This window comes from Nomia melanderi, unplaced genomic scaffold (assembly GCF_051020985.1).
Source record: "Nomia melanderi isolate GNS246 unplaced genomic scaffold, iyNomMela1 scaffold0090, whole genome shotgun sequence".
Classification (NCBI taxonomy): Eukaryota; Metazoa; Arthropoda; class Insecta; order Hymenoptera; family Halictidae; genus Nomia; species Nomia melanderi.
Genome location: NW_027475205.1, coordinates 152,434 through 172,906, shown reverse-complemented (window position 1 = coordinate 172,906; position 20,473 = coordinate 152,434). Strand labels below are relative to the sequence as shown.

The 20,473-nt window shown below is 56.2% G+C and overlaps 2 pseudogenes; both read left to right on the top strand.

Annotated features, from left to right (window-relative positions):
• Nucleotides 1-8,382: 8,382 nt before the first annotated feature.
• Nucleotides 8,383-8,563, top strand: LOC143175454 (U2 spliceosomal RNA; annotated as a pseudogene).
• A 7,856-nt stretch (nt 8,564-16,419) lies between these two features.
• On the top strand, nt 16,420-16,600 carry LOC143175453 (U2 spliceosomal RNA; annotated as a pseudogene).
• Nucleotides 16,601-20,473: the final 3,873 nt, after the last annotated feature.

Here is a 20,473-nt window from a genome sequence, read left to right as displayed (position 1 = left end):
GCACCACGCGGGTGCGGACCGCCGATGGGTTTACCGACCCCGTTCCCATCCTCTCCGGGGTGCGCCAGGGCTGTCCGATGAGCCCTGTGGCGTTTAACCTCGCCCTGGAACCGGTGCTGCGCGCAGCTACCGGAACCTCGGCGGGTTACACGTTGCACGGCCATCGGCACAGTGTCCTGGCGTACGCGGACGATCTCGCGTTGATCGCTGACACCCCGGAGGGCATGGAAACGCTGCTAAAGGCAGTGGATGCTGCGGCGAGTGGCATCGGATTGCGGTTTAATCCCGCAAAATGCGCGACCCTCCACCATCGTGGCAGGGGGCCGCGCGGGATCCGTGCCACTCGCTTCACCATCCAGGGTCAGCAAATGCGCGCCCTGGCAGCCAGTGAGCCCTATAAACACCTGGGCGTTCCCACCGGGTTTCAGGTCCGTCAAACCCCACTGCTGACGATCGACGAGCTGGTCCAGGACCTGCAGGCCGTCGACCGTTCCCTCTTGGCCCCGTGGCAGAAGGCCGAGACCGTGGCAGCTTTTATACTGCCACGCCTCGACTTCTACCTGCGGGGAGCCCACGTGGAGAAGCGTCCCTTAATCGAAGTCGACAAACAAGTGCGACGTATGGCCAAATCCTGGCTCAACCTCCCGCAGCGGGCCAGCGCGGAGGTAGTCTACCTCCCACCCAGTAGGGGGGGATGTGGACTGCTTCCGCTTGCTGACATGGCCGACGTCCTGACCATCGCTCATGCGTTCCGTCTTTTGACGGCGGATGATGCGGTGGTCAGGGAGTTGGCCTGGAACTCGCTGCGCGAGGCTGTAGCCAGGAAAATCGGCCATACCAACCCGTCGAACAATGACCTGGCCGAGTACCTCTCTGGTTCGCTGGAGGGGTACTTCGCCAGGGACGGGGGGGACATTTCCTCGCTGTGGTCGAGGGCACGGAACGCGGCACGCAGGAGTCGGGACCTGCTCGGATTGCGTTGGCAGTGGAGCGAGGCGAGATCTGAGCTCGCGATTACGCTCAGGGGTTCTCGCGATCGGGAGACCATAGTTCCGCCCGTGGCGAGGGGCCAGATCATCCGCCGATTGCGGATGGCAGTGGTAGAATACTACCATCAACGCCTTCAGCGTAAGAAGGACCAGGGGAAGGTATTTGGGGTGTCGTCGCGGAGTGGTGCTTCAAACCACTTCCTCCGCGGCGGCAACTTCACCCGCTTCGCCGATTGGCGCTTCATTCACCGAGCTCGCCTCGACGTCTTGCCTCTCAACGGGGCAAGGCGCTGGGGTGAGGGTGATAAGCGTTGCCGGCGATGCGGGGCGGAGCTTGAATCCCTTCCCCACGTCCTTTGCCACTGTCGTCCGCACTCGGCGGCCTGGCAACTTCGCCACGATGCGGTGGTTTCCCGCATCGCTAAGGCCTGCCGACTCCCAGGGGAGTTAAGGGTTAACCGGACGGTCGAGGGCATCGACGGGGATCTGGGGGCTCTTAGGCCTGACATTGTTGTTAGGCACGAGCCCTCAAGGAGTATCGTCATCGTCGATGTTACCGTGCCCTTCGAGAACGAATATATTTCGTTCGAGGAGGCCAGGGCGCGAAAGATACATAAGTATAAGCCCCTGGCCGACGTTCTCGGAGGGCGCGGTTATCGGGTGGCGGTCTCCGCGATCGTCGTCGGTGCTCTCGGCTCGTGGGATCCGGCCAATGAGTCGGTGCTGAAGATTTTGCGTATCGGTAATCGATACGCATCACTGATGCGCCGGCTCATTGTGTCGGAGACGGTCCGGTGGAGCCGGGATATCTACGTGGAGCACGTATCGGGAGTTCGCCAGTATCGCGAGGCACTCGCCGAGGATGTACCGGCCCCTGATCCAGGCCGACCTATCGATAACCTGCGGGGGTCAACTCCCCCGACATAAGCGGCAGTACGTACAGGTAGGCGATGCAGCAAAGTAAGTACAATCAATTTTAACCAAGTGACCCAACCCTGCTTTATTCTAGTCATGTAACTAATATAAGACAGCCACATACGACATAGCTTTAATAACTGCCTGTGATTTTATTTTATTTCTTATGTAGTTGCATGCCTTTTATTTAATTAACTTATTCAATTTTTCTAAATTTTTTTATTTTTATTTATTTATTTATTTATTTATTTATTTATTTATTTATTTATTTATTTATTTATTTATCTATTTATTTATTTATTTATTTATTTATTTTAGCTATCTTGACTTTCTGTACTTCTTTTTTCTATTTTATCTTATTTTATTTTATTCTATTTTACTCGCTCTTTAATCTATATATTAACTATGTTTTATTATTGACTAGAACTTCAACTATTATCTATCTTAACGGGACACTGGTTTTAATTCATTAACATATCTATTACTATTCTATTTACATTTTTATTTACATTTTTATTTACATTTTTATTTACATTTTTATTTACATTTTTATTTACATTCCATTTCCTTGTTTTTACATTTTATTTCTTCTTTTTCTTTTTTTTAACCACTATGTACTTACATGCTAACGCTAAGCTCATGACATCATGCCTGCTCTAGTCCTACGCCTGCCGCTTTAAGCACCCGCGCACGCAAACGCCCTTGTAACATTCTCTTGCCTCTAACCTAGCTACTATACTTAATATTTATATGTCTATTTATTTATTTAATTAAGTATTTATTTTATCATGTATTATTATTTTGTATTTATTTAGTATTTATTTTCTTTTGTCTTATTAATTTACATGGCGAAGGTCTGGGTACTAAATGTCCCGGTATTAACTATTACAACTATAACATACAACTGTCCACAACTATCTGTTGATCTATTTATTTATTTATTTATCGATTTTATTTCCGTCTGGTTATTTATTATCTATCTATTTGTGTGTTAATCTTTTTGCTCGTTAATTTATTTAATCATTCATTTATTTGTTTATTTATTTATTTATATATTATTTATTAACTTCTTTCTTTCTTTATTTATTTATTTATGTATTTAGTCTATTTATTTTAATCTTTAACACATCTATGTATTTAAATAGCCATGCTTGTATAACTAGTAATCGTAGAATTAACCTACATAGTAAGATAACTTATTTGGATGTCTACCTTCGCCAATAGGCGTAATGTTGCTGTATCTACCCCCGACCAAACATTGTAAGGCCGGGGGAACATTTATTGAAAAATAAACGCCTTTATCTGTTCTTATCAGCTTAATATCTGATACACTCCGCATCGCCCGGGCCCACACCACCAAAACGCAGCCCCCCACCGAGGAAGCACCGGAGCCCCAGGACGCCGCCGACCATCCGCGGCGAGCAGGGGGCTCCGTCTCCGGTAACATCGGCGAGTATGGTGACGTTGTGCACCTCCACCGTTACCACCACCTGCAGCGGGGGGCCGATAATGACCCCCCTGCCTATTGTGGGAGGAGCGATGGTGGCCAGGCCGCTACCACCATCTCCAGCGGCCCTGCTCCTCCCACCCATCGAAGAGGTGGAGGTGCCGCAGCCGGCCGGGGCAGTCGTTAGCCCCGATTCATCACCGGAGCCGTGGCGAATCGCCGCTGGATCCCGCCGACGCCACCACCGCGGGATCCCGTCGTCCAGCTCGTCGTCCGACGAGGAGGCGCAGCCGCTGCCGCCAGTGAAGAGGACGACGCCTCCGCCCGCCCAACCACCGCGGGAAAAGTCCCCCGCCCGGCCGCCACCGGGCAGCAGCAGCAGCAGCAACAATAACAACAGCGTTGCGCACAACAGTGCGCATCGGCCTGGAGCAGGGTGCTCCGGAGAATCCTCGGTGAGTAGCGTAACACCTGCTAGCCCCACGCGACTCCCGAGCGTCCCCCGTAGTGCCCCCGGCTCCATTTCTACCTTGCGGGAAGGGGTAGTTCTGAATCGCGCGGGGAGGGATAATCGGAGGCCCGTCCCCGTGGATGCAACCGTGAGGGGTGCTCCTGCCTCCGCGACGGAGGCGACCGCACCTGCGAGAAGTCGCAGACCGACCACACCCTCGCGTGCCTCGGGACCTCGTGAGCCCAGGCGTCCTGCGGCATCCGGGCAGCCCTCTCGAAGAAGGGGCGCCATCCGGCCTTTGGTCGGGGAAGCGTTTCCTTCGGAGAGAGAGTTGTTGATCGGAATGGCGCAGAACGCTGGCTCCCTGGAGCAGCTGGAGGATGTTGCGAGGGAAATCGCAGCATACCTTCAGGGCTTCAGAGTCGAGGGACCGACCACGAGAGGGGGCGGGACGGATAGGCCCCAACAGCGTGCGGGGGCTGGGGTCGTGTTGGGCGACCAAGCGGCTCGCGGTTCGAACGGTCACCGCGATCGTCCTGTGTTGCCAGGTGGACCAACGCGGGGGGACCAGGTAAGGGAGGCTACGCGTATACAACGGCTCTTCAGGCAGAACCGTCGGCGTGCTGTTCAGGAGGTGCTCATGGGCCCGTCCTTGCACTGCAAAGTGCCAAAGGACAGGGTACACGAGTACTTCCTCAACATGTACTCACCGGCGGGGAACCTGGGAGCTAGGCCTCCCCCGCCTTCCATCGAGGCTCCAGACGAGGCCAGCAATGTGGCCTTGGTGAAGCTCTTCGAAGTGAGTGAGGTAGATCGTCGGATCAGGCGTATGACAAACTCTGCGCCCGGTCCCGACGGTCTAACTTACAATGATCTAAAAAGGGCAGATCCGGGGTCACATCTGCTGACCTCTTTGTTTAATCTATGTCTTCGTCTGGAGTCGGTCCCCTCGTGTTGGAAAACTTCCAACACTGTGCTCGTGCACAAAAAGGGCGATCGCGACGACCTGTCGAACTGGCGACCGCTGGCCATGTCTGATACGACCCCGAAGCTCTTCGCCGCTGTTCTGGCTGACCGTCTCGTCGCGTGGTCGGTCAAAAATAAGCGCCTAAGTCCCGCGCAAAAGGGCTTCCTGCCGTACGAGGGGTGTTACGAACATAACTTCGTGCTGCAGGGAGCCCTTACAGACGCTCGCAGGTGGGGGCGTCAGGTGGTGGTGGCGTGGCTGGACCTGTCGAACGCGTTCGGCTCGGTCCCCCACGCTTCCATCTACCAATCCTTCGTGGAGGCCGGGGTTCCCTCTACTCTTCAGAATATTCTGAAGAGTATGTACCACGGTTGCACCACGCGGGTGCGGACCGCCGATGGGTTTACCGACCCCGTTCCCATCCTCTCCGGGGTGCGCCAGGGCTGTCCGATGAGCCCTGTGGCGTTTAACCTCGCCCTGGAACCGGTGCTGCGCGCAGCTACCGGAACCTCGGCGGGTTACACGTTGCACGGCCATCGGCACAGTGTCCTGGCGTACGCGGACGATCTCGCGTTGATCGCTGACACCCCGGAGGGCATGGAAACGCTGCTAAAGGCAGTGGATGCTGCGGCGAGTGGCATCGGATTGCGGTTTAATCCCGCAAAATGCGCGACCCTCCACCATCGTGGCAGGGGGCCGCGCGGGATCCGTGCCACTCGCTTCACCATCCAGGGTCAGCAAATGCGCGCCCTGGCAGCCAGTGAGCCCTATAAACACCTGGGCGTTCCCACCGGGTTTCAGGTCCGTCAAACCCCACTGCTGACGATCGACGAGCTGGTCCAGGACCTGCAGGCCGTCGACCGTTCCCTCTTGGCCCCGTGGCAGAAGGCCGAGACCGTGGCAGCTTTTATACTGCCACGCCTCGACTTCTACCTGCGGGGAGCCCACGTGGAGAAGCGTCCCTTAATCGAAGTCGACAAACAAGTGCGACGTATGGCCAAATCCTGGCTCAACCTCCCGCAGCGGGCCAGCGCGGAGGTAGTCTACCTCCCACCCAGTAGGGGGGGATGTGGACTGCTTCCGCTTGCTGACATGGCCGACGTCCTGACCATCGCTCATGCGTTCCGTCTTTTGACGGCGGATGATGCGGTGGTCAGGGAGTTGGCCTGGAACTCGCTGCGCGAGGCTGTAGCCAGGAAAATCGGCCATACCAACCCGTCGAACAATGACCTGGCCGAGTACCTCTCTGGTTCGCTGGAGGGGTACTTCGCCAGGGACGGGGGGGACGTTTCTTCGCTGTGGTCGAGGGCACGGAACGCGGCACGCAGGAGTCGGGACCTGCTCGGATTGCGTTGGCAGTGGAGCGAGGCGAGATCTGAGCTCTCGGTTACGCTCAGGGGTTCTCGCGATCGGGAGACCATAGTTCCGCCCGTGGCGAGGGGCCAGATCATCCGCCGATTGCGGATGGCGGTGGTAGAATATTACCATCAACGCCTTCAGCGTAAGAAGGACCAGGGGAAGGTATTCGGGGTGTCGTCGCGGAGTGGTGCTTCAAACCACTTCCTCCGTGGCGGCAACTTCACCCGCTTCGCCGATTGGCGCTTCATACACCGAGCTCGCCTCGACGTCTTGCCTCTTAACGGGGCAAGACGCTGGAGTGAGGGTGACAAGCGTTGCCGGCGATGTGGGGCGGAGCTCGAATCCCTTCCCCACGTCCTATGCCACTGCCGTCCGCACTCGGCGGCCTGGCAACTCCGCCACGATGCGGTGGTTTCCCGCATCGCTAAGGCCTGCCGGCTCCCGGGGGAATTAAGGGTTAACCGGACAGTCGAGGGCATCGACGGGGATCTGGGGGCTCTTAGGCCTGACATCGTCGTCAGGCACGATCCCTCAAGGAGCATCGTCATCGTTGATGTTACCGTGCCCTTCGAGAACGAATATATTTCGTTCGAGGAGGCCAGGGCGCGAAAAATACAAAAGTATAAGCCCCTGGCCGACGTTCTCGGAGGGCGCGGTTATCGGGTGGCGGTCTCCGCGATCGTCGTCGGTGCTCTCGGCTCGTGGGATCCGGCCAACGAGTCGGTGCTGAAGATTTTGCGTATCGGTAATCGATACGCATCTCTGATGCGCCGGCTCATTGTGTCGGAGACTGTCCGGTGGAGCCGGGATATCTACGTGGAGCACGTATCGGGAGTTCGCCAGTATCGCGAGGCACTCGCCGAGGATGTCCCGGCCCCTGATCCGGGCCGACGTATTGAAAATCTGCGGGGGCTAACTCCCCCGACTTAAGCGGCAGAAACACCAGGGGTCAGCGGCTGTGTAAGTACGAATATAATCTTTTATTAAAAACTAAGTGACCCTAGTCAATTAATCTAGTCTATTTATATACCTTTTCTCTTTCGCTCCTTCTCTTAGTTAGTTACGAGCCATAGCGTATTTTATTTTATTTTATTTTATTTTATTTATTTAATTTACTGACATATTTATTTAATTATTTAACTACTTATTCATCTAGTCACCTAATTAGCTGTTCTTCTTTCTCTCTTTTACTTATTTATATATTTTACTTATTTATTTTTCTTTTCTTTTATCTGTTTACCCCGTCTTGTAACATTTTAACTATTAACTACATTTTAACTATTAACATCTTTATCTTTATTCACCTCCACATTGACTAGATTTTAACCGTACTAACTAATATTATAATAATGACTAGATACATGACTAATACAGTACGCAAAGATACACTGGTTTTACCTATCAACATCTTTTATCACAGACTTTTATTGATTATACCTTATTTTAGCTTAATTTGTATTATATTAACTAAATTGACTAGCTTCTAATTTACCATTATGATTTTTATTTTTCTTATACTTTTAACTTACTTTATTTTACTCTACTATATTTTTCTTTCTTTCTTTTTATGTTATCTTAATATTCTCTATGAGTACTTACACTATTTTCCACTAACCCAACTTCTGCCTATGCCGCCCCCCCCTGCCTCTCGCATGCTGCTTCACTGTACCTGACCACGCGCACGCGCCCATTTTATGCAATATTAACCTCTCTACCTATCGCTATATTCATAACATATTTATTTATTTATTTGTTTGTAATTTATTTGTACTTATATATTTATTTATTCATTTATTTATTATTTATTTATATATTTATTTATTATTTATTTACTTATATATTTATTTATTCATTTATTTATTATTTATTTATATATTTATTCATTATTTATTTATTTATTTATTTATTTATTATTCATTTATTATTTGTTTTAATCCAAATAGTTATTTATTTATTTATCTATCTACATGTTCTATCTAGTCTATTGTTTTTTCTTCTTTTGTTATTTATTTTATTATAATGGCGAAGGCCTAGGAATCAAAATCCGGGTTCCAGCCACGATTAATTATGTATCGGCTTGCCCACCTTCTAACACGCATTGTTATTTGTATATTACTTAACACTACAAAACAGCCACAAACGAATAACTAGTTGATACGTATACGAGCTATATGATAAACTATAAGATATTGCCCTCGCCATAAAAGGCGCTCCTGTACACTTACCCCCAGCCAAACCATGTAAGGCTGGGGGAACATTTGTTGAAAAATAAAGCGCTTTTATCTGTTCTTATCAGCTTAATATCTGATACACTCCGCATCGCGGAGTCAGAATATTAACCTGATTTTTGGAGTCAGGCGGATCGCTGGGGCTCGCTCCACTTCCGCCGCGAGTCGGTCCGGCACTGCAGTGCCGCCGGAAACGGCTCAATTTGCGCTGCAATTGAGCTCCCTACCTTTTCTAATAGCCGGATCGGCTCGCTGGACTCCAAAAATAGTCCCTGTTACTATTCTGACTCCGCGATACGTACCCGACGCCGCGGTAAATTCACCCGCCGCGGTACTACGCAACAGTGCGGGCCGAGTTGCGATCGGGCGTGTGCGCGGCAAGGTCTGTACACGATCAGTGCTCGAGGTGTTGTGCGGTGAGGTGTGTAATAAGTGCCTTCGCCGCGGGACCGGATCGAGCCTGCGCGGGAGGACACCTGCGCCAACCACCTGCGCGGGAGGACCACCGGCGCACCACTACCTGCGCACCACCACGCATCCTGCTTCCGAGGACAGCCGAGGGAGAGGACGACCAGGGTCTACCGAGGGTCCAGGACTTCACCCAGGACCAACCACCATCCCTGGCCTGCCTGGACAACCCTGGTCTTCCTCTACGTGGGTCACCCAACACCGCAACGACCCACCAGGACTTGGCCATCGGCAACCCCGACGGGAAGGACGGCTCGCCTGATCCACGTCAACCACCGCTGGATCAGGAATCAGGAGCGAGGTGTTATTCCCCTCGGAGAGCGCTCCTGCATCGCTGGACTCCTGCGCCGAGTGAGTCTCTCTTTTCTCTCTATCCCCCCGGCAGTGAGGAGGGTAACGCAGCCGGTCTCCAGCCGTCTGCGGTGCTCGAATCATCGTCGGTAGTCCTCTACCTTACCCCTACGCGTCCACCCGCTCCTCCGATCGCTCCCATCCGTTGAGGTGTGTCAACGGACCGGGACGCGTGAGGTCCGAGTCGAGTGGCGCCTCCACCTCCTTCTTCTCCCTTCAGTCACCGCCCGCGTGGAGGCTGACTCCACTCACCCGTTAGTGAGTGGACGTCAGGTCGGCCCGCCTGCGGTGCAACCCCCGTGCAGTCCTCGGTGGAGTGGGCGATTCCGTCGCTCTTCCTCCATCGAGATCGCTGCACTCCTCCGCAACCGTCATCCGTTAGTCTCCCTACCGACTGCCACGTCGGAGGCTGTCATTTTTCCAGGCAGTCTTCGACACCGGACTTAGCGCCGGCGGAGTCAGTAGGGTGTTAGCGCGTGGCGGTATTCCTACTATCGCTTTTAACTTAGTTTTCTCTTCTCTTCCTCTGTCATTCCCACTTAGTCTATCTTCCCCGTTTCGCCTCGCTGTGGCACTTAGAAATATTTGCCACAGCAACTCTGTCTCTCTTTCTTCTTTCGACTCACTCGTAGCGTAGGACTTAGTCTTAAGAGTGATGCAGGACCGCGGTGATAGTGCGACAGTCACCTCCTGCACTACCGAGGGGAGTAACAATCTTGCCCTGACAATCGAGTTTCCCTTCCCGGCGGAGTTCCGATGCCCTGCCTGCTTCGGTGTCCCCGGAATCAGGATCAGTGGCGTGTACAGGTCCCACTCGGACTTGACGAAGCACGCCCGGAAGTATCATCCGGGCGTTGTAGTGACATACAAGTGCCGTGAGTGCAGCTTCACCGGTGACGGGAAGTACCCTCTCAAGGTGGTGAAGCTGCACCACGGCCATATACATAGTTCCGCCCACCAGAACAGTCCGAGTGGGACTTGTGCACCTCCCGTGACGGGCGCGACCGGTCCAAGCAACACCTCGCGTCGGGGGAGTTCCGCGACATCCGCCCCCGCAGAACCGCGCGCTGCTGCGTTAGCTGCTGCCAATTTGGCGGCCCAGTCCCCGCCCCCGCAACCGACGTGCGCCGCGACGTCGCCGCCCCCGCCCCCGCCCACCCACACCCCTTCATCGGCGCGGGATCCAACGGGGACGGCCATCACCACCTGCGCGATGCGGCGCACAAGGGCGGCAGCGGCAACAACAACAGCAACAACAACGGGGACAACAACGAGGACGACGACGAAGACGACGACAACGAGACCGGTGGCGACGGGGGGCAAGACGCGGGCCCCTAAACAAACTACGTTGCGTGGGGTGCTGGTAACGGCGGCGGCGACGGCTATGACGACGTCGTATCGCACGCCGCCGTCCGGCACTTCCACGCTAACGATCACGATCGGGCCCACCACCAGTGCCCGGCCCGCGCCCCCGCCCCCCACCCAACCAACCTACCCCAGACCTAAGGGGACGCCACCGGTCCAGAAGAGCGGCAGCCCGCCGCGGCGATCGGGGTCGGCTGCCCCAAGGACATCGCCGCCGGCTGCAAGGGCGCCTGCTACGAGGAGAGGCTCCGGTCCTTTAGCCGCTACCGCAACGAGGCCCACCCCACCGGGCAGAAGAGCGGCCCCCGCTACCAGGGGGTCGACTGGCACCCCTCCCGCAAGAACCCCGCCTGTTAGGAGCCCGCCTATCACCACCCAAAGGCGGGTGACACGGAGTATGAGGGGTGCCAAAGTCTCGGTGGAGGTGGGCAGAAGAACTGTCACCACCACCACCCGGAGGACGGTAGCGGCTCTGACTGGAGCCAGAAGAACGCCCCCGAGAATTGGAGGGACTCCCACCGCCCACACACCATCGCCAAGGGCGGTGGTACAGGGAAAGAGTCCCTCCAGCGGCCCCACACCACCTCGGGCCGCTCAACGGAAACCCTCGGGGGTAAGGACGGCGGCCTCACCATCTTATGCCGCCGTCACAGCAGGCGCCCCTGCCCACACGTCACCTCCCTCGCCGATTGACGTCATACCGGAAAGGGGGCTGCGTCCAGGAACCCGGGCCATCCCTACAACGCCCGGGCCCACACCACCCAAGCGCAGCCCCCCACCGAGGAAGCACCGGAGCCCCAGGACGCCGCCGACCATCCGCGGCGAGCAGGGGGCGCCGTTACCGGTAACATCGGCGAGCATGGTGACGTTATGCACCTCCACCGTTACCACCACCTGCAGCGGGGGGCCGATTATGACCCCCCTGCCTATCGTGGGAGGAGCGATGGTGGCCAGGCCGCTACCACCATCTCCAGCGGCCCCGCTCCTCCCACCCATCGAAGAGGTGGAGGTGCCGCAGCCGGCTGGGGCAGCCGTTAGCCCCGATTCCTCACCGGAGCCGTGGCGAATCGCCGCTGGATCCCGCCGACGCCACCACCGCGGGATCCCGTCGTCCAGCTCGTCGTCCGACGAGGAGGCGCAGCCGCTGCCGCCAGCGAAGAGGACGACGCCTCCGCCCGCCCAACCACCGCGGGAAAAGTCCCCCGCCCGGCCGCCACCGGGCAGCAGCAGCAGCAGCAACAATAACAACAGCGTTGCGCACAACAGTGCGCATCGGCCTGGAGCAGGGTGCCCGGGAGAATCCTCGGTGAGTAGCGTAACACCTGCTAGCCCCACGCGACTCCCGAGCGTCCCCCGTGGTGCCCCTGGCTCCATTTCTACCTTGCGGGAAGGGGTAGTTTTAAATCGCGCGGGGAGGGATAATCGGAGGCCCGTCCCCGTTGATGCAACCGTGAGGGGTGCTCCTGCCTCCGCGACGGAGGCGACCGCACCTGCGAGAAGTCGCAGACCGACCACACCCTCGCGTGCCTCGGGACCTCGTGAGCCCAGGCGTCCTGCGGCATCCGGGCAGCCCTCTCGAAGAAGGGGCGGCATCCGGCCTTTGGTCGGGGAAGCGCTTCCTTCCGAGAGAGAGTTGTTGATCGGAATGGCGCAGAACGCTGGCTCCCTGGAGCAGCTGGAGGATGTTGCGAGGGAAATCGCAGCATACCTCCAGGGCTTCAGAGTCGAGGGACCGACCACGAGAGGGGGCGGGACGGATAGGCCCCAACAGCGTGCGAGAGCGAGGGGCGTGTCGGGCGACCAAGCGGCTCGCGGTTCGAACGGTCACCGCGATCGTCCTGCGTTGGCAGGTGGACCAACGCGGGGGGACCAGGTAAGGGAGGCTACGCGTATACAACGGCTCTTCAGGCAGAACCGTCGGCGTGCTGTTCAGGAGGTGCTCATGGGCCCGTCCTTGCACTGCAAAGTGCCAAAGGACAGGGTACATGAGTACTTCCTCAACATGTACTCACCGGCGGGGAACCTGGGAGCTAGGCCTCCCCCGCCTTCCATCGAGGCTCCAGACGAGGCCAGCAATGTGGCCTTGGTGAAGCTCTTCGAAGTGAGTGAGGTGGATCGTCGGATCAGGCGTATGACAAACTCTGCGCCCGGTCCCGACGGTCTAACTTACAATGATCTGAAAAGGGCAGATCCGGGGTCACATCTGCTGACCTCTTTGTTTAATCTATGTCTTCGTCTGGAGTCGGTCCCCTCGTGTTGGAAAACTTCCAACACTGTGCTCGTGCACAAAAAGGGCGATTGCGACGACCTGTCGAACTGGCGACCGCTGGCCATGTCCGATACGACCCCGAAGCTCTTCGCCGCTGTTCTGGCTGACCGTCTCGTCGCGTGGTCGGTCAAAAATAAGCGCCTAAGTCCCGCGCAAAAGGGCTTCCTGCCGTACGAGGGGTGCTACGAACATAACTTCGTGCTGCAGGGAGCCCTTACAGACGCTCGCAGGTGGGGGCGTCAGGTGGTGGTGGCGTGGCTGGACCTGTCGAACGCGTTCGGCTCGGTCCCCCACGCTTCCATCTACCAATCCTTCGTGGAGGCCGGGGTTCCCTCTACTCTTCAGAATATTCTGAAGAGTATGTACCACGGTTGCACCACACGGGTGCGGACCGCCGATGGGTTTACCGACCCCGTTCCCATCCTCTCCGGGGTGCGCCAGGGCTGTCCGATGAGCCCTGTGGCGTTTAACCTCGCCCTGGAACCGGTGCTGCGCGCAGCTACCGGAACCTCGGCGGGTTACACGTTGCACGGCCATCGGCACAGTGTCCTGGCGTACGCGGACGATCTCGCGTTGATCGCCGACACCCCGGAGGGCATGGAAACGCTGCTAAAGGCAGTGGATGCTGCGGCGAGTGGCATCGGATTGCGGTTTAATCCCGCAAAATGCGCGACCCTCCACCATCGTGGCAGGGGGCCGCGCGGGATCCGTGCCACTCGCTTCACCATCCAGGGTCAGCAAATGCGCGCCCTGGCAGCCGGTGAGCCCTATGAACACCTGGGCGTTCCCACCGGGTTTCAGGTCCGTCAAACCCCACTGCTGACGATCGACGAGCTGGTCCAGGACCTGCAGGCCGTCGACCGTTCCCTCTTGGCCCCGTGGCAGAAGGCCGAGACCGTGGCAGCTTTTATACTGCCACGCCTCGACTTCTACCTGCGGGGAGCCCACGTGGAGAAACGTCCCTTAGTCGAAGTCGACAAACAAGTGCGACGTATGGCCAAATCCTGGCTCAACCTCCCGCAGCGGGCCAGCGCGGAGGTAGTCTACCTCCCACCCAGTAGGGGGGGATGTGGACTGCTTCCGCTTGCTGACATGGCTGACGTCCTGACCATCGCTCATGCGTTCCGTCTTTTGACGGCGGATGATGCGGTGGTCAGGGAGTTGGCCTGGAACTCGCTGCGCGAGGCTGTAGCCAGGAAAATTGGCCATACCAACCCGTCGAACAATGACCTGGCCGAGTACCTCTCTGGTTCGCTGGAGGGGTACTTCGCCAGGGACGGGGGGGACATTTCCTCGCTGTGGTCGAGGGCACGGAACGCGGCACGCAGGAGTCGGGACCTGCTCGGATTGCGTTGGCAGTGGAGCGAGGCGAGATCTGAGCTCTCGGTTACGCTCAGGAGTTCTCGCGATCGGGAGACCATAGTTCCGCCCGTGGCGAGGGGCCAGATTATCCGCCGATTGCGGATGGCAGTGGTAGAATACTATCATCAGCGCCTTCAGCGCAAGAAGGACCAGGGGAAGGTATTCGGGGTGTCGTCGCGGAGTGGTGCTTCAAACCACTTCCTCCGCGGCGGCAACTTCACCCGCTTCGCCGATTGGCGCTTCATTCACCGAGCCCGCCTCGACGTCTTGCCTCTTAACGGGGCAAGACGCTGGGGTGAGGGTGATAAGCGTTGCCGGCGATGCGGGGCGGAGCTCGAATCCCTTCCCCACGTCCTTTGCCACTGCCGCCCGCACTCGGCGGCCTGGCAACTCCGCCACGATGCGGTGGTTTCCCGCATCGCTAAGGCCTGCCGGCTCCCAGGGGAATTAAGGGTTAACCGGACGGTCGAGGGCATCGACGGGGATCTGGGGGCTCTTAGGCCTGATATCGTCGTCAGGCACGAGCCCTCAAGGAGCATCGTCATCGTCGATGTTACCGTGCCCTTCGAGAACGAGTATATTTCGTTCGAGGAGGCCAGGGCGCGAAAGATACATAAGTATAAGCCCCTGGCCGACGTTCTCGGAGGGCGCGGTTATCGGGTGGCGGTCTCCGCGATCGTCGTCGGTGCTCTCGGCTCGTGGGATCCGGCCAATGAGTCGGTGCTGAAGATTCTGCGTATTGGTAATCGATACGCTTCTCTGATGCGCCGGCTCATTGTGTCGGAGACTGTCCGGTGGAGCCGGGATATCTACGTGGAGCACGTATCGGGAGTTCGCCAGTATCGCGAGGCACTCGCCGAGGATGTCCCGGCCCCTGATCCGGGCCGACGTATTGAAAATCTGCGGGGGCTAACTCCCCCGACTTAAGCGGCAGAAACACCAGGGGTCCGCGGCTGTGTAAGTACGAATATAATCTTTTATTAAAAACTGAGTGACCCTAGTCAATTAATCTAGTCTATTTATATACCTTTTCTCTTTCGCTCCTTCTCTTAGTTAGTTATGGGCCATAGTGTATTTTATTTTATTTTATTTTATCTATTTGATTTACTGACATATTTATTTAATTATTTAACTACTTATTCATCTAGTCACCTAATTAGCTGTTCTTCTTTCTCTCTTTTACTTATTTATATATTTTACTTATTTATTTTTCTTTTCTTTTATTTGTCTACCCCGACTTGTAACATTTTAACTATTAACTACATTTTAACTATTAACATCTTTATCTTTATTCACCTCCACATTGACTAGATTTTAACCGTACTAACTAATATTATAATAATGACTAGATACATGACTAATACAGTACATAAAGGGACACTGGTTTTACCTATCAACATCTTTTATCACAGACTTTTATTGATTATACCTTATTTTAGCTTAATTTGTATTATATTAACTAAATTGACTAGCTTCTAATTTACCATTATGATTTTTATTTTTCTTATACTTTTAACTTACTTTATTTTACTCTACTATATTTTTCTTTCTTTCTTTTTATGTTATCTTAATATTCTCTATGAGTACTTACACTATTTTCCACTAACCCAACTTCTGCCTATGCCGCCCCCCCCTGCCTCTCGCATGCTGCTTCACTGTACCTGACCACGCGCACGCGCCCATTTTATGCAATATTAACCTCTACCTATCGCTATATTTATAACATATTTATTTATTTATTTGTTTGTAATTTATTTGTACTTATATATTTATTTATTTATTTATTTATTATTTATTTATATATTTATTATTTATTTACTTATATATTTATTTATTCATTTATTTATTATTTATTTATATATTTATTTATTATTTATTTACTTATTTATTTATTTATTATTCATTTATTATTTGTTTTAATCAAATAGTTAATTATTTATTTATCTATCTGCATGTTCTATCTAGTCTATTGTTTTTTTTTTTTTTTTCTTCTTTTGTTATTTATTTTATTATAATGGCGAAGGCCTAGGAATCAGAATCCGGGTTCCAGCCACGATTAATTATGTATCGGCTTGCCCACCTTCTAATACGCATCGTTATTTGTATATTACTTAATACTACAAAACAGCCACAAACGAATAACCAGTTGATACGTATACGAGCTATATGATAAACTATAAGATATTGCCCTCGCCATAAAGGCGCTCCTGTACACTTACCCCCAGCCAAACCATGTAAGGCTGGGGGAACATTTGTTGAAAAATAAAGCGCTTTTATCTGTTCTTATCAGCTTAATATCTGATACACTCCGCATCGCGGAGTCAGAATATTAACCTGATTTTTGGAGTCAGGCGGATCGCTGGGGCTCGCTCCACTTCCGCCGCGAGTCGGTCCGGCACTGCAGTGCCGCCGGAAACGGCTCAATTTGCGCTGCAATTGAGCTCCCTACCTTTTCTAATAGCCGGATCGGCTCGCTGGACTCCAAAAACAGTCCCTTTGGTATTCTGACTCCGCGATAAGTACCCGACGCCGCGGTAGTTTTATAACTTCACGGGTCGCGATACTACGCAACAGTGCGGGCCGAGTTGCGATCGGGCGTGTGCGCGGCAAGGTCTGTACACGATCAGTGCTCGAGGTGTTGTGCGGTGAGGTGTGTAATAAGTGCCTTCGCCGCGGGACCGGATCGAGCCTGCGCGGGAGTACACCTGCGCCGCCCACCTGCGCGGGAGGACCACCGGCGCACCTCCACCTGCGCCCCACCACGCATCCTGCTTCCGAGGACAGCCGAGGGAGAGGACGACCAGGGTCTACCGAGGGTCCAGGACTACTTCATCTAGGACCAACCACCATCCCTGGCCTGCCTGGACAACCCTGGTCTTCCTCTACGTGGGTCACCCAACACCGCAACGACCCACCAGGACTTGGCCATCGGCAGCCCCGACAGGAAGGACGGCTCGCCTGATCCACCTCTACCACCGCTGGATCAGGAATCAGGAGCGAGGTGTTATTCCCCTCGGAGAGCGCTCCTGCATCGCTGGACTCCTGCGCCGAGTGAGTCTCTCTTTTCTCTCTATCCCCCCGGCAGTGAGGAGGGTAACGCAGCCGGTCTCCAGCCGTCTGCGGTGCTCGAATCATCGTCGGTAGTCCTCTACCTTACCCCTACGCGTCCACCCGCTCCTCCGATCGCTCCCATCCGTTGAGGTGTGTCAACGGACCGGGACGCGTGAGGTCCGAGTCGAGTGGCGCCTCCACCTCCTTCTTCTCCCTTCAGTCACCGCCCGCGTGGAGGCTGACTCCACTCACCCGTTAGTGAGTGGACGTCAGGTCGGCCCGCCTGCGGTGCAACCCCCGTGCAGTCCTCGGTGGAGTGGGCGATTCCGTCGCTCTTCCTCCATCGAGATCGCTGCACTCCTCCGCAACCGTCATCCGTTACTCTCCCTACCGACTGCCACGTCGGAGGCTGTCATTTTTCCAGGCAGTCTTCGACACCGGACTTAGCGCCGGCGGAGTCAGTAGGGTGTTAGCGCGTGGCGGTATTCCTTCTGTCGCTTTTAACTTAGTTTTCTCTTCTCTTCCTCTGTCATTCCCACTTAGTCTATCTTCCCCGTTTCGCCTCGCTGTGGCACTTAGAAATATTTGCCACAGCCACTCTGTCACTTTCTTCTTCTGACTCACTCGTAGCGTAGGACTTAGTCTTAAGAGCGATGCAGGACCGCGGTGATAGTGCGACGATCACCTCCTGCACTACCGAGGGGAGTAACAATCTCGCCCTGACAATCGAGTTTCCCTTCCCGGCGGAGTTTCGATGCCCTGCCTGCTTCGGTGTCCCCGGGATCAGGATCAGTGGCGTGTACAAGTCCCACTCGGACTTGACGAAGCACGCCCGGAAGTATCATCCGGGCGTTGCAGTAACGTATAAGTGCCGTGAGTGCAGCTTCACCGGTGATGGGAAGTACCCTCTCAAGGTGGTGAAGCTGCACCACGGCCATATACATAGTTCCGCTCAACAGAACAGTCCGAGTGGGACTTGTGCACCTCCCGTGACGGGCGCGACCGGTCCGAGCAACACCTCGCGTCGGGGGAGTTCCGCGACATCCGCCCCCGCAGAACCGCGCGCTGCTGCGTTAGCTGCTGCCAATTTGGCGGCCCAGTCCCCGCCCCCGCAAACGACGTGCGCCGCGACGTCGCCGCCCCCGCCCCCGCCCACCCACACCCCTTCATCGGCGAGGGATTCTACGGGGACGGCCATCACCACCTGCGCGATGCGGCGCACAAGGGCGGCAGCGGCAATAACAGCAGCAACAACAACGGGGACAACAACGAGGACGACGACGAAGACGACGACCACGAGACCGGTGGCGACGGGGGGCAAGGCGCGGGCCCCTAAACAAACTACGTTGCGTGGGGTGCTGGTAACGGCGGCGGCGACGGCTATGACGACGTCGTATCGCACGCCGCCGTCCGGCACTCCCACGTTAACAATAACGATTGGGCCCACCACCAGCGCCCGGCCCGCGCCCCCGCCCCCCCACCAACCAACCTACCCCAGACCTAAGGGGACGCCACCGGTCCAGAAGAGCGGCAGCCCGCCGCGGCGATCGGGGTCGGCTGCCCCAAGGACATCGCCGCCGGCTGCAAGGGCGCCTGCTACGAGAAGAGGCTCCGGTCCCTTAGCCGCTACCGCAACGAGGCCCACCCCACCGGGCAGAAGAGCGGCCCCCGCTACCAGGGGGTCGACTGGCACCCCTCCCGCAAGAACCCCGCCCGTCAGGAGCCCGCCTGCCACCACCCAAAGGCGGGTGACACGGAGTATGAGGGGTGCCAAAGTCTCGGTGGAGGTGGGCAGAAGAACTGTCACCACCACCACCCGGAGGACGGTAGCGGCTCCGACCGGAGCCAGAAGAACGCCCCCGAGAGTAGGAGGGACTCCCACCGCCCACACACCATCACCAAGGGCGGTGGTACAGGGAAAGAGTCCCTCCAGCGGCCCCACACCACCTCGGGCCGCCTTACGGAAACCCTCGGGGGTAAGGACGGCGGCCTCACCATCCTACGCCGCCGTCACAGCAGGCGCCCCGTCATTAACGTCACCTCCCTCGCCGATTGACGTCGCACCGGAAAGGGGGCTGCGTACAGCAACCCGGGCCATCCCTACAACGCCCGGGCCCACACCACCAAAACGCAGCCCCCCACCGAGGAAGCACCGGAGCCCCAGGACGCCGCCGACCATCCGCGGCGAGCAGGGGGCTCCGTCTCCGGTAACATCGGCGAGCATGGTGACGTTATGCACCTCCACCGTTACCACCACCTGCAGCGGGGGGCCGATTATGACCCCCCTGCCTATCGTGGGAGGAGCGATGGTGGCCAGGCCGCTACCACCATCTCCAGCGGCCCCGCTCCTCCCACCCATCGAAGAGGTGGAGGTGCCGCAGCCGGCCGGGGCAGCCGTTAGCCCCGATTCTTCACCGGAGCCGTGGCGAATCGCCGCTGGATCCCGCCGACGCCACCACCGCGGGATCCCGTCGTCCAGCTCGTCGTCCGACGAGGAGGCGCAGCCGCTGCCGCCAGCGAAGAGGACGACGCCTCCGCCCGCCCAACCACCGCGGGAAAAGTCCCCCGCCCGGCCGCCACCGGGCAGCAGCAGCAGCAGCAACAATAACAACAGCGTTGCGCACAACAGTGCGCATCGGCCTGGAGCAGGGTGCTCCGGGGAAGCCTCGGTGAGTAGCGTAACACCTGCTAGCCCCACGCGACTCCCGAGCGTCCCCCGTAGTGCCCCCGGCTCCATTTCTACCTTGCGGGAAGGGGTAGTTTTGAATCGCGCGGGGAGGGATAATCGGAGGCCCGTCCCCGTGGATGCAACCGTGAGGGGTGCTCCTGCCTCCGCGACGGAGGCGACCGCACCTGCGAGAAGTCGCAGACCGACCGCACCCTCGCGTGCCTCGGTACCTCGTGAGCCCAGGCGTCCTGCGGCATCCGGGCAGCCCTCTCGAAGAAGGGACGCCATCCGGCCTTTGGTCGGGGAAGCGTTTCCTTCGGAGAGAGAGTTGTTGATCGGAATGGCGCAGAACGCTGGCTCCCTGGAGCAGCTGGAGGATGTTGCGAGGGAAATCGCAGCATACCTTCAGGGCTTCAGAGTCGAGGGACCGACCACGAGAGGGGGCGGGACGGATAGGCCCCAACAGCGTGCGAGAGCTAGGGAAGTGTCGGGCGGCCAAGCGGCTCGCGGTTCGAACGGTCACCGCGATCGTCCTGTGTTGGCAAGTGGACCAACGCGGGGGGACCAGGTAAGGGAGGCTACG